The sequence below is a fragment of the Lepidochelys kempii genome, chromosome 1 (genome assembly GCF_965140265.1).
Source record: "Lepidochelys kempii isolate rLepKem1 chromosome 1, rLepKem1.hap2, whole genome shotgun sequence".
NCBI lineage: Eukaryota > Metazoa > Chordata > Testudines > Cheloniidae > Lepidochelys > Lepidochelys kempii.
Window position 1 is genome coordinate 77,669,778 of NC_133256.1, and position 16,802 is coordinate 77,686,579.

The 16,802-nt window shown below is 41.8% G+C and overlaps 1 protein-coding gene and 1 pseudogene across 12 annotated transcripts in view; both read right to left on the reverse strand.

The window, feature by feature from the left end:
• The window catches only part of KLF12 (KLF transcription factor 12), a 370,074-nt gene that overhangs the window by 11,994 nt on the left and 341,278 nt on the right, over positions 1–16,802 (reverse strand). The gene's annotated exons all lie outside the window — the stretch shown is intronic.
• On the reverse strand, positions 2,402–2,919 carry LOC140912432 (calmodulin-like; annotated as a pseudogene).

Below are 16,802 nucleotides of genomic sequence, written 5' to 3' on the forward strand. Positions count from 1 at the left end.
TTAATAAGTTGCGGGTATGACTCAAATCCAAAATGGAACTAGTCATTTCTACTTTCTATTAATAACACAAATATTTTTAATATCTGTCCAAAACATCCCTTGCCCTAGCCCAGATGCTACCCTCCCAAGTATCTTAATTATTGTTATTAAATGATTTATCTCCCCACCCATCTTACTCTCAGAGCAAAGCACTTCAGAACATACTTAACGTTAAGCACATGCTTAAGTCCCACTGACTTCATGTTAAGCATGTACTGAATAAGGACCACAATGCTCAATCAATTAGCCAAAATCTAGCTTTTACCTTTTCACAACCTATCTCCTATGCTCAGCTATTTCCCAGCCCCCGGAATTCCTAAACAATCACTTTCCTCCCATCTAACCTGACCACTTCCATAAGATCAATCACCTAAGGAAAGTGCTCCCCCACTCTCCCCATTCACAGACACTCAGATACCCTAAAATAGCTATTTCATGAAATTCTGTGAACAGGGGAGAGCCCCTGGCATCAAAATGGATCTCTTTGTCATACGGACTCTCCCCTGCAATACTGATGTGATTTTCTACTGAAGCTTTTCCCAGGAACAGGGATTGCTGTCAAATGTTTCAATTCCCCTGTAGACAATTATGGAATAACCTGCCTTTGGGGAAATTTCTTTCTACCCTCAGGCAGTTAGTGGTTGGCTTATGTCCTGTAAAAAGAGGTTTTATGTATTTTAATTGTGACTGTTCTAATAATCCATATGAATTTATATATATTAGGGCTGTCAATTGATCGCCTGTGATTAACTGAAAACAAAATTAACGTGTTAATTTTTTTAGCACATTAATCGCATACCTCTGGGTGGGGAGGGAGGCATCGGCGGCAAGGGGGCTAAAGCTCCAGCCCAGAGCTCCAAAGGTGGTGGTGTTGGTGGAGGGGACATTGAAGTCCCAGCCCAGAGCTCCGTGGGCAGCCTGAAGCCCCAGCATGCAGCTCCAGAGGCAGCAGGGAGGCTGAAGCCCAAAGCCCAGAGCTCCATGGGCAGCAGGGGGCCTGAAGTCCTAGCTCTGGAGGTGGTAGGAGGAGTGAAGCCCCAGCCCGGAGCGCCATGAGGAGCTGAAGGCCCAGCCCAGAGCTCTGTGGGAAGCAGGGGGACTGAAGCCTCAACAGCTTTGTAGGTGGTAGGAGGGCTGAAACCCCAGCCTGGAGTGCCGCGGGCGGTGTGGGGGCTGAAGACTGGAGGCTGGTGCCATGTGGGAGGCTGAAACCCCGAGCAAGTCTGAAGCCCAGAACCCCCAGTCCCGAGCTTATATTTGAAAATACAGAAAACGTCAAAAATATTTAAGTAAATAGCATTCTATTATTATTTAACAATGAGATTAAAACTGTGATTAATCAAAATTAATTTTTTAAATCACTTGATAGCCCTAATATATCAATTTCCTGTGCTTTTTGAATCAATGATAAACTGCGTCAATGAGTTCTACAGAGTAATTCCATTGTGGGGGGGAAAAGTCCCAATTTTCAATTTAAACATGTTGCCTTTCAGTGTCATTGGATTTCCTTTGTTCTTATATGATAAGAAAGGATAAGCCAGGATTCCTGGATGGACTTCTCTATCCTATTCATCGTTTTATACACTGGTGTCATGTCCTGTCTTATTTGCCTCTCTACAATAAACAGCCCCAATTTTTTCAATCTCTTGTTGCATGGAAATCTTCCCATGCTTCTCATCCTTTTCACCTTTCTTCTGTGGACACTTCTTACAACAGTAGTCATAATTTTGAAAGACTGATGATAGTGTACATTTTAAAAATTAGACTGAATGCACTAGAAAATATGCTGTAGGGAATAATATGAATTGGCAGTAAGATGGGCTGCATCACCTAGGTCTTTTCCACCTCTAACTTTTATGATTTGTGAAATAGCCAAATGATAAAATTCTGTTTTTGATAAGAAAAAAATACATAATCAAAACACCTGAAAATTGAGTCTGATTTGAAAGAGAAGAGTTTTAAAACAGGGGACTAAATGCTGCCCTCTTATACCCACGTAACCTAACTGGCTTGAGTAGAGTTGCACAGATTTAACTGAGGCCTAAATTTACCCCAGAGAACATAATCTGTTGTGTAGAATAATGCAACTGAAGTAGGTCTAGAACCAATTTACCTCAGAAGTAGTGGCAGAATCTCCACATGCCCAGCCCCACTAAACTAGAGCAATCGCTTGGAATATTTATGCCGTTCTTACTCAGGCAGTACTTTAACTGCTATGAGTGGGAGTATTCCCTGAGTAAGAACCTAAGGATCTAGGCCCTAGAAAGTTAAAAAAAGACCCAGACAAACATGGACCTAGGTCCTACAAACATGCATATCCGTAACATTGCTGATCTATATATGCATGTTCTATATGATGTATTCACTTTGCTGTCATCATTTGTACAAATTGTTCGTCATTTACTTGACCATCATCATCTATGTCCGCTTCCCTAATTATCTCATCATCTGCTAGCTTCTCTCCAAAATTTGTCAACACATGATGAAGTTTTGCAGCGGTAATATAAGCATTGACATCCTTATCAAACACACAGAATGCTTCTCTAATGTCTTCTTCACACGCTGTATCTTTCATTTTTCTTGCCTTCATTGTCAGAAATTCTGGAACATCAATTGTTGCATTGCCATCAGGGCATCTAATTCTAGGATCATATCCTGTAATTCAGCTTCTGTTGGGTTTTGACCAAATGACCACATCACTGCCACCAATTCCTTTGCTGTTATAGCACTATTGCCATTTTTGTCAAACAGTGAAAAGGCTTCTTTGAATGCTCAATCTGCTCTTCTGTCAGTTGATCAGCAAGCCCACAGGCCTCAGCTGAGACAGCATCAAACATACGACTGCAGGAAGATTCCTCTTGGGAATGGTGAGAAGGGGCCAAACGCAGGAGTGTTTCCCCTGGCTTACTCATGTGAATAAAGTTACACGTGTGTAAGTGTTTGCAGGATCGGGGCCATATTGAAAATCCATGGCAAAGGCTTACAATTACTTCTCACTGTTTAGGAAGTTATTGCTGCAGTGTAATTGTAACAAAATGCCCAGTGTGGAGTACCTGTGTCATCCAGCAGCAGTGCTTATATCACCATCAAATTAATTCCAAAAGGGAGAGTACAGTCCCACCACACCCACACTGACACAGCGGTTGGGCTGGGATTCACAAATTGACAGTGACAACAGATGACTAAGTTTGGGAGTGACCCCAACAAATGTAAAGTGTTTGAACAGTTCAAGAATCTCTTTACAACAAAATGGCCATTGTAGAATTTGCTGCCTTAGGCACTCCCAGAGGAAGACAACAGATTGTAGAAGCAGTATAAAGGCAAAAAAATGACATCGTTTAAGTTTTATTCAAATTAATTTTAAACAGTAGCGTCAAAAAGTTTTGAATTTTTAATGAAAAGCAACAGCACTTAAAGCATTTTCCCTCTTCAAAGTGCTTTATAAACCTATTTTTAAAAATGATTATTGCTTTACAATAATCAGGCTTCATCACAGACCGGGGAGGTCAGTATTATTAAGTGAGTAAGTATTATCTTTATTTTGCAGATAAGAAAACTGAGGCAGAGAGTGACTTTCTCAAGGCCCTAGAAAGAAAGAGTGAATGGTAGAATTAAACTTACAGATCTCAGATCCTGATTCCCTGTGCTCAGATCTTCACTCACGTACTCACTTTGATAAGGATTGGTAAGATCTAGGGTACCAATCTAGGGTAAGTGTCTGGTATCCTGCGACTGGAAGCAACCTGACCATTGTTTCAGAGTAGCAGCCATGTTAGTCTGTATCCGCAAAAAGAAAAGGAGTACTTGTGGCACCTTAGAGATTAACCAATTTATTTGAGCATAAGCTTTCGTGAGCTACAGCTCACTTCATCGGATGCATTCAGTGGAAAATACAGTGGAGAGATTTTATATACACAGAGAACATGAAACAATGGGTGTTACCATACACACTGTAACGAGAGTGATCAGGTAAGGTGAGGTATTACCAGCAGGAGAGAAAAAACAACAACATCTTTTGTAGTGATAATCAAGGTGGGCCACGCTGGTAGATGATATATGCCATCATGTGCCAGCAATGCCCCTCTGCCATGTACACTGGCCAAACCGGACAGTCTCTACATAAAAGAATAAATGGACACAAATCAGACGTCAAGAATTATAACATTCAAAAACCAGTCAGAGAACACTTCAATCTCTCTGGTCACTTGATTACTGACCTAAAAGTGGCAATTCTTCAACAAAAAAACTTTAAAAACAGACTCCAATGAGAGACTGTTGAATTGGAATTAATTTGCAAATTGGACACCATTAAATTAGGCTTGAATAAAGATTGGGAGTGGATGTGTCATTACACAAAGTCAATCTATTTCCCCATGTTTATTTCCGCCACCTACTATTCCTCACACGTTCTTATCAACTGCTGGAAATGGCCTATTTTAATTATCATTACAAAAGGTTGTTTTTTTTTTCTCTCTCCTGCTGGTAATAGCTCACCTTACCTGATCACTCTTGTTACAGTGTGTATGGTAACACTCATTGTTTCATGTTCTCTGTGTATATAAAATCTCCCCCCTGTATTTTCCACTGCATGCATCCGATGAAGTGAGCTATAGCTCACGAAAGCTTATGCTTAAATAAATTTGTTAGTTTCTAAGGTGCCACAAGTACTCCTTTTCTTTTTCCTGACCACTGTGTGATTTCAGAGTAAATAACCATTTATCACGAAGTCCGGTTTGTCCTGGTGGTAAGATAGACTGGAGAGTCTAAGGGGACTGTCTGTGACTTCATGATAGGATGGTTATAGTGATTCAGGAGTTCACATTTTTTACTGGCTTGGTGAAATCTAATTACAGAACACACCACTAGTTTGGGGTATCTGTCCTGTTTTTGACAGTCTGCCCTGAGGTAGACACTCATGGTTGTGAGCCACTCCAGACAGCATGACAACAGCATCTCTCTTGGACAAGGGGCGTGTGTTTTATATCAGCTGAGCAAGTTTGGGAAACTAAATTATAAGACTGAGATGGAGCATAATCTACCATAATTGATTGGGGCATACGACTTAGTATTCAGGGTTCTATTCCTTGTTCTGACACTAACTCAGTGTGTGACCTTGGGAAAGGGAATCAGTTTCTCCATGTGCAAATTGGGATAAAACAGTTTCCCCAAATTAAAAGTAAGTATAAAATCTACATCCAATAGAACAGAGGGAATTTCATGATGCTTTTGACAATTCTTAATGCTATTATTTATATTTTCAGTCACTGATAATTCAATTCAAAGTCAATTACTTTTATGTTTCCTTATCTTTACATGTTCCCTCTACATATAGCTCTTGCTCTCACCTGTATTACTCTGCCCCGGTCTATAGCATGGCTTTTACTTGTTATTATATCCACTGTGTCCCCTCCACTTCACAATCATTCATATTTATTGCCTCCTGTCTTTGTGCATAGTTTCACACTATCCTCTATGCATACAATGACCAGCTTGTTCTCATTTGCCAACTCACCACCCTTCTCTCCTTCAAACTGTCCTAAAACATCTCTTCTTCTGCCTTGCCCACAAGAAGCCATTCATAATGTGGGGAAATAAATGCACAAAGTTATACCCAACTTACTGTGTCTGTATCAGAAGAATGGAGAGGAGAATAAAACCAAAACCCTGCACCATCACTGCTTTATTTTGACTCTTCAGGTTTTTGACTCACTATGTTGATAGGACCTATATAATACTCTAAGACAGACAGATAGACTTAACTCTTTGGGACAGGGATTTTTTATCTTTTACCTATTGCACAGTGCCAATCACATTGCTGATGCTTAACACATAGTAAACACTAATGTGAGTGACAATAATTATTAAATCAAAGGTAATAATAAAGTTATAAAGGTTTCAAAAGTTTTGCAGAAGAAAATACACTTTTCTAGAGAATTCAAGGTGTTCACAGAATGGAAGTGACAGGTTTCCTTACACATTGTAAGGAGAGTGGTCACTTTAGATAAGCTATTACCAGCAGGAGAGTGAGTTTGTGTGTGTGGTTTTTGGAGGGGGGTGAGAAAACCTGGATTTGTGCTGGAAATGGCCCAACTTGATTATCATACACATTGCAAGGAGAGTGGTCACTTTAGATAAGCTATTACCAGCAGGAGAGTGAGTTTGTGTGTGGGGGGGGGGGAGGGGGTGAGAAAACCTGGATTTGTGCTGGAAATGGCCCAACTTGATTATCATAAACATTGTAAGGAGAGTGATCACTTTAGATAAGCTATTACCAGCAGGAGAGTGGGGTGGGAGGAGGTATTTTTTCATGCTTTGTGTGTATATAAGATCTTCTAAACTTTCCACAGTATGCATCCGATGAAGTGAGCTGTAGCTCACGAAAGCTTATGCTCAAATAAATTGGTTAGTTGCTAAGGTGCCACAAGTACTCCTTTTCTTTTTGAGAATGGAAGTGGTACTTCTGCCTGGCAATAAATGCAATCTTCTAAAATTTACAAGGGCTTGATCTTGCAACACTCCCAGTAGCATTTGCAGGATCAGATCCCGGCCAGGCAAGTCTCTTCAAGATGTTAAACTACAATACTTATTATATATGTTGTGGTAGCACCTAGGAGCTCTAGCCATGGATCAGGACCCCACTTTGCTAGGTGCTGTACAAACACAGAACAATGAGATGGGCGCTGTCCCAAGTTATTCACAGTCTCATTAAATAGGCCAGTGGCAGACACCACCAATTTGAATGACTAAGTGTACTCACTCTACACACATGCACATCATGCATCGTTTGAAAGCTTATTATATCTACTTCAAGATGAGGAATCATGTGGAGCTGTCAAGTGGTGCCATTACCTTAGAAATGGGAATAAACAATGACACCACTAACACATTAAAATGACTACTTTGAAATATTTGCATTCATTTGTTATTTAATGACCCTATCTATTATTTCAAGACATAAAATTTAATTTCTCTGTGACCTCCATGCACCACAACAACAAACTCTAATAATAAATTTGTACAGGTATTACTGAAATGTAACAGCACTGGTGACATTTCCAGTCAACATCATTATCATCACCGTGTTCATCTTTATGATCTCTGTTGAGAGTTACCGCAGTCTTCATTGCCTTGGATGCACACTGTGTGCAGGGAAGATTGTTCCAACTACAGACTCAGTTTCTTGTGCAGTGACACCTACTGGTATAGGCCCAAATATGATCTTGTAGAAGTTAAGGTACCATTGGACCCTAAAGGAACACAGGCGGTAATTCATCATCCACATTTTGCCATCCATATTGCAATGGTGATCCCGTATCTGGTTCACCTGTGTGCAAAGGCATTTAAATCTTGGCTTGCTCATGATGCTCTTTGGACATGTTCTTCAACTGTCATCACATGGGGGGAGTTTGGCCAGTGACGTGTCCCTTTTGATGGCGAGATTGAAAGGCAAGCGATTCTGGCCTCTGTGGGTCTCCTTTTCTTTCTCGGTCTTGTCATACAGCATGGCTACCAATTTCCTTGCTGCAGAAATTGCAGTTTGTCCATCACTCTCTCCCAATTTTGCAAGATCTCTGAAGTGGTAAGATACCTTTGCTTTGACAACATTAAACACACATTCCTTTCCCCTGCCCCCAAAATCCAATAGGGATGACACAGAGTCATATCCTGTTAATGTGTGTACAGCAGGAAGTGTGCTGCTGAAGTCACGAGTGCGTACATCACAAATTGCACACACAGATATAAAGCGACCCTTGTCAGTTGTGCTGGTAATACCGGTGCCTGTTTCAATCCACATACTACCTATGTGTTCCATTTTTGGAAAGTAGTGAACAGCAAGGACCAAAATATCTCTATCAGGTGACCTAATTACTATGATTCCTTTGACACCAAAAGACCCAAAAGCCAGGCTGCACATACAACATTCAGAAGCATCCTTGTGTCCACTTCCTCCTGAGTACTATGCAAGTCTTGGGCTTCTTCAGCACCTCTACTGGTGATGGACTTTGCTATTTCCCCATTGGAAAAGCCTCCAGCAAGGAGTGTTTGTGTTGGGTGTGTTCCTACACTCTCAGGTGCATTTGGAATGATATATTCACAGAGGAATTTTACAAGTGACTTCTTGTTGGACACCACGTTTAGAAACTTTTTCCATGGAGGCACAAGGGCATCCACCAATCATCTAGTATTTCTTGCATCCAACCTTATATCCTGTCCAGCATTGTCTTTCTGCAGTTTTCACAGAGTTACTATTCTCATATCTGTCAAAGACTTCACTTACAGAATTAGCTTTATCAGGTCCTTTCAGGACCTGCCCCTAGTACATCAGAGGTTTGGAATTTGTCTCCAACCATCATTTGTATGACAGCCATGGCATCTCTGATGTACACTGTATGAGGGGGAAGGGTCCCAGAGCCCAGGCTCCAGCTGGAGCTCAAATGTCTACATCACAATTAAACAGCCCTGTAGCCCAAGCCCAGCGAGCCAGAGTCAGCAGACATGTGTCAGCAGCAAGTGTTTAATTATAGTGTAGACATACCCATGGGTGTGTGTAAGAGTGGAGGGGTTTTACTGTCCTTTATGCTGCTTTGTGGCTGTGCATCCTGGACTACAATCTGGCCATGAGAATTTGTAAGAACTGTAGTTCTGGAAGGTAAAATATTAAGTGATAAATTAGAGAAGATTTTATTCTGCATAACAAAAATCAGTATTTCCTTGTGCCATGCACAGACAAAACCCCTATGCATTTCATATTTACAAAGTCAAGAGGCATTGCTGCAAATATTTTTCATAACCTAGAGACAAGAGCAATCACAGATAAAATTAGACTCACTTTCCTACATCATTCCCAACAAAGTGCTTTGGAGTAAGTGTGGGCACTTTTCCATGTTGGCCCCATATCAGACTTACAATGCAGAATAATTATTCCCTTGCCTTGTGTGTGCTTAAGGTGAATTTAGTGCTCACAAACACCTCCAGATTAATGAAATAATTTAATTGTCTGCAGAGAGGTTGTATGATGAGAATTGGAAGTACTAGCTTTTTGTGATGTGGACTGCTGCCCATGAGGAACTGGACTAAGAGATCCATCTCATTACACCCAGGCTATGGGTGTGTCTACGCTTCAGTAAAAGACCTACAGATGGCCTGGGTCAGCTGACTCAAGTTTGCGGGGCTCAGGCTGCAGGGCTATAAAGCTGCAGTGAAGATGTTCAGACTTGGGCTGAGCCCAGGTTCTGAGACCCTGCGTGGGGGGGAGGGTCCCAAAGCTGGAGTTCCCGCCCGAGCCTGAATGTCTATAGTGCAATTTCATAGCCCAGCAGCCTGAGCCTTATCAGTCCAAGTCAGCTGACCTGGGCCAGCCGTGGCTGTCACATGAGTCTTTTATCGCAGAGTAGATGTACCCTATCAGGCTATTAGATGCTAACCACCCGGGATGCAGTAGAACTGGGAAGTCAGTCCCCATAGCCCATTGTCAATTTCATGAGTTATCTGATGCCTAATTTTTAAATATTATGGGCCCTATCCTATGACAGTGAAGCCACTGACTCCCATAGGAACAGGATCAGGCTCTAGGAGCCCAGTTCAATAAAAGAATTTGGCTATCTTCCATGCTGCAGCAGCCTGAAGAAAGAACCAGAAGCCTACAAGTGGGGACTTCCATAAGATGCACTGGTTTCCACAGTGAAAAACTCTACTGTTTATTGAATTTGCACTAAATTTTAGAAAGTCTTTCTTAAAAAATAAAAGTGAACCCAAGACAAATATAACTTCCTATTTTATTTAAAATACAGTAATTTATAAATTGGTTTTGTTTATTTAAATTTCCAGTTTTCTAGCCCAGGATATGGGCCTGGTCTTGCAGCCCTTTAAACCCATTGGTATATTCACATGAAGGGCTGCAGGACTGGAGCTAAGGGAGCAGGCAAGACATGCATGGGGGAGGGAGTGGGAAAAGAGATGTGTTAATTTTAGACTAGGCCAAAACCCTACAAAACTAAAACCAAATCCAAACGGATTATCTAAAGGATAATGCTTCCTCTTAATATTTGTCTAAAGAAGGGATTACAAGCCAATAAATATATTTCTGTCATGTACAGCTGGCAAAAGGCATTTACAATTCTTAAAAAAAAAAAAAAACCAGATAGTAAATGGAGTTTTAAAACCTACAGAGCAAAAATAACTTTTTTGGTACCTCCTATTTCTTAAGTCTGCTCTGAAACGCTGAAAGGAAAATCTGAACAAAGACTAATGACAGGTGTCCTTTCATATTAAAATAATATATGGAGCAACAGTGAGTGAGAGGAATGCAAAGTTTGAAAAAGCACAGACTAAACAAAACACCCATGTATTCACTAGCCCTCTCTCTACTTGGCTGGCATTTCAAACCAGCTGAAAAGGAACAACTTCTGTCATAGGAAATATAGGCACTTTCTCAGGTACACAAATGCATAGCTGAAAAGTTTAGTGTCTCCACATAACACTGGTGAAGAGCCCAACACTGAAAAATGGCCTTCATTATGTCTAAGGCTATAAGTATTTACTCTCAAATCTGAGTGATGCTATTGATCAATGACACAACCTCACCCCCACCCTCCAAGGTTCAGACACCTATTTGACCTTATTGCTCATTGCTATTATATTAATGAAAAATAAAAAAAATAAAAAATCTGTAAAGTTAAATATTAACCAGTGTAAATTGAAAATTTCTCCATCAAAGTACTATAAGATTTACCTGAAATGAAGGCAAAAATTATGAGCACAGTGTCTCTGACCCAGTGACTTCTTGATGACAACTGACAGAGGGCACAGAGGGTGCACAGGATTTTACAGAGGTCCCCTGTGTCAGATATATGTGTAATAATTCATGAAAGGGTGACTTGTGAGATCTCTGCCAAGAGCCAGTAGCCTATTGCTCCTCACAGTCATTGTGAAATGTATGTACTGATAATATTTAATATTTATTTGTCTGTACTGATAATTATGTTCTTAAGGCAGGTAACCAGGAAGTGACATACCTTGGACAGGTTCCTTTCAAGCAGGGGGTAACAGACGCTTATCTCCCTCTTATAGTCTTATTTGCATAGCGAGCCAGCTGCTGACTGAGAGACTGAAATCTACAAGAAAGGAGTACTCAGGAAAAAACAACCAGCAGGGGGATGTCTTGCTTATGAATAAGGACAATGGATTGTTCTGATATATCTGGGGATGCAAAGACACCCGGGATCTTTCATCAAGGAGGCAAGCTGACATGAATGTCTCATGAATGGATCACAGCCAAGCCGGGCTGTAAATGGCTGGAAGAACTTTGGGTGAGCAGGGCTCTATAAAACAGGAAAGCATCTAGTTAAGTCAGTCTAGGTTCTAGAATGTGTGTTCTGATTTTATTTTATATGTAACCATTTGTTTCCAATACTTCTACTTGCTGTCACTTGTCTCTCTAAACTTGGTTAAATAAACTTTTACTTGCTTTCACTAGAAACATATCTAAATGCTGTGTGTCAAGCAGAACGGTGATCTGATGTGAAACTGTAAGCTGGGAGTACTGCTCCTTTGTAAGCAGCAAAGCTTTGTCCAGTAGACCTGAGGCTGGACACTCCAGGTCAACAGTCAGAGGGCTCAGGGTCTGGAGTGTGCCTATCGCTAACCTGTATAGAGAGTGGGGCCTGAACAGGCCTAGAAGGGAGTGCTCGTGTTGCCCGGGACTAGTGGACCCACAGCAGACACAGACAAGACTTCCTTGCGCTAAGGGCCAGTGGTAGCAAGGTGCCTCATAGGGTGACCAGGTGTCCGGTTTTCAACCAGAACACACGGTTGAAAAGGGATCCTGGCAGTTCTGGTCAGCAACTGGGCCGTTGACTGTCTGCTTGAGGTAAGCGCCGCTGAGAGCCTGCACCCCACTCCAATCCCCTGCCCCAGCCCTAATCCCCCTCCCATCCTCCGAACCCCTTGGTCCCAGCCCGGAGCATCCTCCCGCACCCCTGACCTCTCATACCCAGCCCGAGCCCTCACACCCCCCACACCTCAACCCCCTGCCCCAGCCCAGTGCCCCCTCCTGAAGTCTGAACCCCTCATTTCTGGCCCCACCCCGGAACCCACACCCTCAGACCAGAGCCCACCCCTCCCACCCCCCAACCCGCTGCCTCCCATACTCTGAACTCCTCATTTCTGGCCCCACCCCAGAGCCTGTACCCCTAGCTGGAGCCTCACCCCCTCCAGCACCCCAGCCCCAGGAGCCAGCCCTGTGACAATGAGCGAGTGAGGGTTGGGAGAGCGAGCAATGGGGGGAGGAACAGAGTGAGCAGGGGGTGGGGCCTTGGTGAAAGGGCAGCGTATGGGCAGGGCCTTGGAGGAGGGGCAGGGCATGGGTGTTCTGTTTTGTGCAAGTAGAAAGTTGGCAACCCTAGTGCCTCACAACCCTGGGTACTCTCAGGAAGCATCGAAGGGCCACGCCTAAGACCTTACTTTGTGGGAAAAACTCACCAGCTCTGCATGGCTCACACCACATTATTCCTTGGTGTGTGGGGTGGGAAGCTGTGGGCATAAGCCGTGCTTTCCCTGGAACAGATGAGCCAAAGAATCATGGAAAAATCCAGTTTGAATCCTGTATTTTCTGGGCCATGTGTGCAAAAATCAGCTCCATTTCCTGAGCCGTTAGCACCTGTATCAACCTTGCTACCATTGGCTCCTCAGTGCACTGCTCCATATCCTGATTTTCACATGTACCTTCACATTTGGCCCATTTTGAGTCCTGAGGATTATTTGGGTTTTAAATTAAAAAAATATATGAGATTTACATTCTCTCTCACTCTCTCTGTTTAATCAATGTTGCCTGTGAAAATTATAGGCCCTAATAAGCAAAGACCAACTTTGATATAGGTGGAGTGGCTGTTTAAATCAAGATGGAACATTGTATGCTGGCAAGTGTAGTTTTTACAGATCACACCTCTCAGTTACAGGGGAGAGAAGTTGCCAGCCACATTGTAAACAGCAGTACACAAACTTTGTCCACATTTGAGATAAAGACTCTACCAGTGCAGAAAGGCTGCTAAAGCACATTAGATTTCCAAAGATGCCAATATACAGGATTGCTCCCCTAGACTAGCACAACAACCAACCAGGAAAACCTGCAGTAATACGAACAGTGACTCTTTTGATATTCCTATATTTCATTATTTATTTCATGCATATAAAACAAAGTTAAGTGAAGCTGCTGTGGGTGAAAAAGAACCTCAGTGTTTCTTCATCTCACAACTCTCTCCATCCCAAAGGCCCCAATACATGTAACATCTCCTCTGCCATGCTATGGCAGCTAGCCTAAACAACCCTGAAGATACTTACATACTTATTTAAATTTGTAAATGGAGGATAATTTGAAGTCTTGGATTTGTCCTGAGAAAAAGAACCCTACCCAAGTATATAGCTTTTGTCTTAACACTTTAAAAATATCAGCTTCATGTTCCTTGGGGCACAGCTAGATTTTAGTTAGAGTTGTTTGGAAAAAAATGTGAAGACGGATGATACACTCTGAACATTTTTGCAATATTTTCCTGCTTTTCTCTGAAATTTCAAAATTTCCATCCTTCTACAGAGGAGATAAAAACATACTCACACAAAAGTGAAAAACTTTGCACAACTCCCCCCTCACACACAATTTTTTTGGTCAAAAATTTGTAACATTTGACATTTGCGCCCCATTCTAGTTACAGAGAAAGATCTAAAAACTAGGGCTGACTGGAAATTGAAGCAAAATTTTCCGGAAAATACGTTTTTTCCCCATTGAAATGTTGATGAAAAATTTCATCAACATTCTAATTTTGAAATGTCTAACCAACTCTGCGGAAAACTTTGAAGAAGTAAAGGAAATTTAATTCTGTAGGACCTATTAAAACGTTTTAAAAATAATGACTTCCTCCCCTCCCCCTTTCCTCATATCAAGTTACTTTCTATCGCCAGGTGTTTGCCTCCTTAGGAGGTTCTAATAAAATAACACCACTACTGCCACCACACAGTTAACCACCCCTCACAACTTTACGCAATTAAATTCCACGGTAGGTATGAATGATGCTGCTCAGTTATTGCATGGATTAGGACCATAAAAGTACATAGGTAGAATGCAATGAATACATACTTTGGGTATGAATACAGTAGAGTTCTTTCACCCTTCTGATCTACAAAGATTACTCATTTGAAGAGTCACATATTACCAGTTTTCTGTGAGTTCAGTGAGACAGAAACTAGCCTGAGAAAACCCAGGTCATCTGATTTCTCATAGTTTCTTCTTCTTCTTAAGGGAGATGATAAATCTGAGCACACGCTGACTGCAAGCCCTTCAGGCTCCCATCATACCTGATATTTTCTAACCTTTTTAGATGATTTGGCAAAATAATAATAAAAACCTGATACTGAAAAGATAAATTTGATAGCTGGTACTGGTGACTTATGAAATGTTCTAATTTAATAGCGAGATCAGTTTGAATGTTTTGTGATTTTCTAATTGCAGAAACAATTTCTTATTCAAGCTCACCACCTAGTGGATTCAATAGCCATGAATGAGAGTTAATTGTTTACACTAGCATTTGAAGTAACATTGGTGAACAGTACTTGCTACTGATGGCATCTTCAAGTATCCAGGTCACACAGGTAAAAGATGATATGATATTACTGTCTACAGTTCCTTTTTAAAAATTAAATTGAAAAGAACTATAGTTTAATGTCAAAATTCCTTAATAAAATATTTTTAAAAGTTTACTGTATCAAAATGATTATGTATCTATTTCATTTGCTGTAAAGATATATCAACAGTACAAATAAATATTAAGGAGCTTTCACACCAATTCTGCTCAGCTAAATTATTTGTAGCAAGATCAAATGGCGCAACACATACAGCATGAAAAATTAAAATTATACAATGCCAAGTTTCTGTGATCTTTTATCAAAAAGAACTTGCTCACCCTTGTGTGCATGGCTGTAAGAATTCATTTATACCTGTCCAATACTGCACACTAATTGCTATGGGTCATACATAAATAATTGACTCAGCTTGCCTGAGGCAAAGGTAAAAACTAAGATATAAATGCAAGATGAGATTAATACCTACTGTAAATTCACAGTCAATGCTGCATTTAAGGAAGACTATGTGAACTTCTCACAGAGACCGGAAAGGTGTTTTGTAAACCTGTTCAGTTTTAACAACACATTGCAGAATTTCTTATCTGATAAACTAGTTGCCTAAATTTGATACTCACCTTCTTTCTGTTTAATTTTTATTGTGTAAATGGAAGCACAGATAGAAGCATAACAGCATAAAGTAGTCAACATGTGTACATGCTGTGAGTTTTTTTGTGGTACTTTTCTTTGAGATATTTTCAGAAGGAACCAGCAAAAAAGATCACTACAAGATTCCCCAAAGCAGTTGTCATGTGGTACAGGTACAAAGACTCCTTTACGCCCTAAACGCTACTGAAAAGTAATTCTAGATACTAATGCCATTTTCAAACTTAGGGGCCTAGCTTTAGGTCCCTAAATATGTGACCAGCCTGACTTTCAGAGGTGCTGGCCACCTCCATCAACTTGGAATCAGATTGAAGGGGGATCAGAGTATGTGTGTATGTGCGGAGGGGAGGAGGGAGCGGAATTAAGAGAGGACAGCAAACAAGAGTAAACTGAGAGGGAGGACAGTCAAACAAAATATAAGGAATGCGGCTAGGGATGGGCAGTTACAGGAAGCGGAGAAGAGCACAGCCTGCCTAGAAGAAAAGCTGATTACAATTAACAGGCCACTGGAGCTTTTCTTCCATTTTGGGAGGGGATTCTTTCCTTAAGAAGTATTTTTTAGTAGGGGGGATAAGGATGGAGACTGATTCAGTATTGCTTTCAACAAAAGGTGGCAATCCCACCCACCAAATAGACCTATTGGGAAAACTGATGCAGACGTGTTAATGATTTCACTTCTCTAACAAGTTTGAACTGGTCCCCAGATTTTACTTGGAAAATGGAAATTTGTTATTCTTTTCCACAATACATTTTTCCAACACATACAAATGCTGAGATAGTTTGTGCCAGATACATCAAGTCTAAATTAATACAAGACTTTTCCATGTCAAAAGTGTACTGTAGTGTCATCTTATCATTAGATCATAACTTCCCATTTCCCAACTAGCTGCATCTGTCACAAGATGAACTGAAAGAAATATAAGTACTGAAAGTGGACATGGTCTAGTCGTCTGATCATGGGACTGTGAGCCAGAGATTCATAAGCTCTAACTAAGGAGTTGTATTTACTGCTAATTTAAGTAGTTATAATAACTTTATAACAACTCCTTGGCCCCTGAGCTCCTGGCCTGGGAAGCTTGCCCCCAGCCCCTCCCCTGCTGTTCCCCGCAGCCACACCACTGTGCAGGCAGCAGGGCTGCAAGCTCCTGCTGCTCTGAGCGGCACGGTAAAGGGGTGGCGGTGGCGCGTGTGGCGGTGGAGGGGTTGGGTAAGGGGTTCCGGGGGGCAGTCAGGGGACAGGGGGTGGTTGGATGGGGCAGTCAGGGGTTGGGGAACAGGGGGGTTTGGATAGGCGTGGGAGTCCCGGGGGGCCTGTTAGGGGGCAGGGGTGTGGATGGGGTCGGGGCAGTCAGGGGACAGGGGGGGTTGGATAGGGAGTGGGATCCTGGAGGGGGCGGTTTGGGGAGGGGGGTCCCAGGAGGGGGCGGTCAGGGGACAAGGAGCAGGGGGGGTTGGATGGGTCAGGGGTTCTGATGGGGACAGTCAGGGGG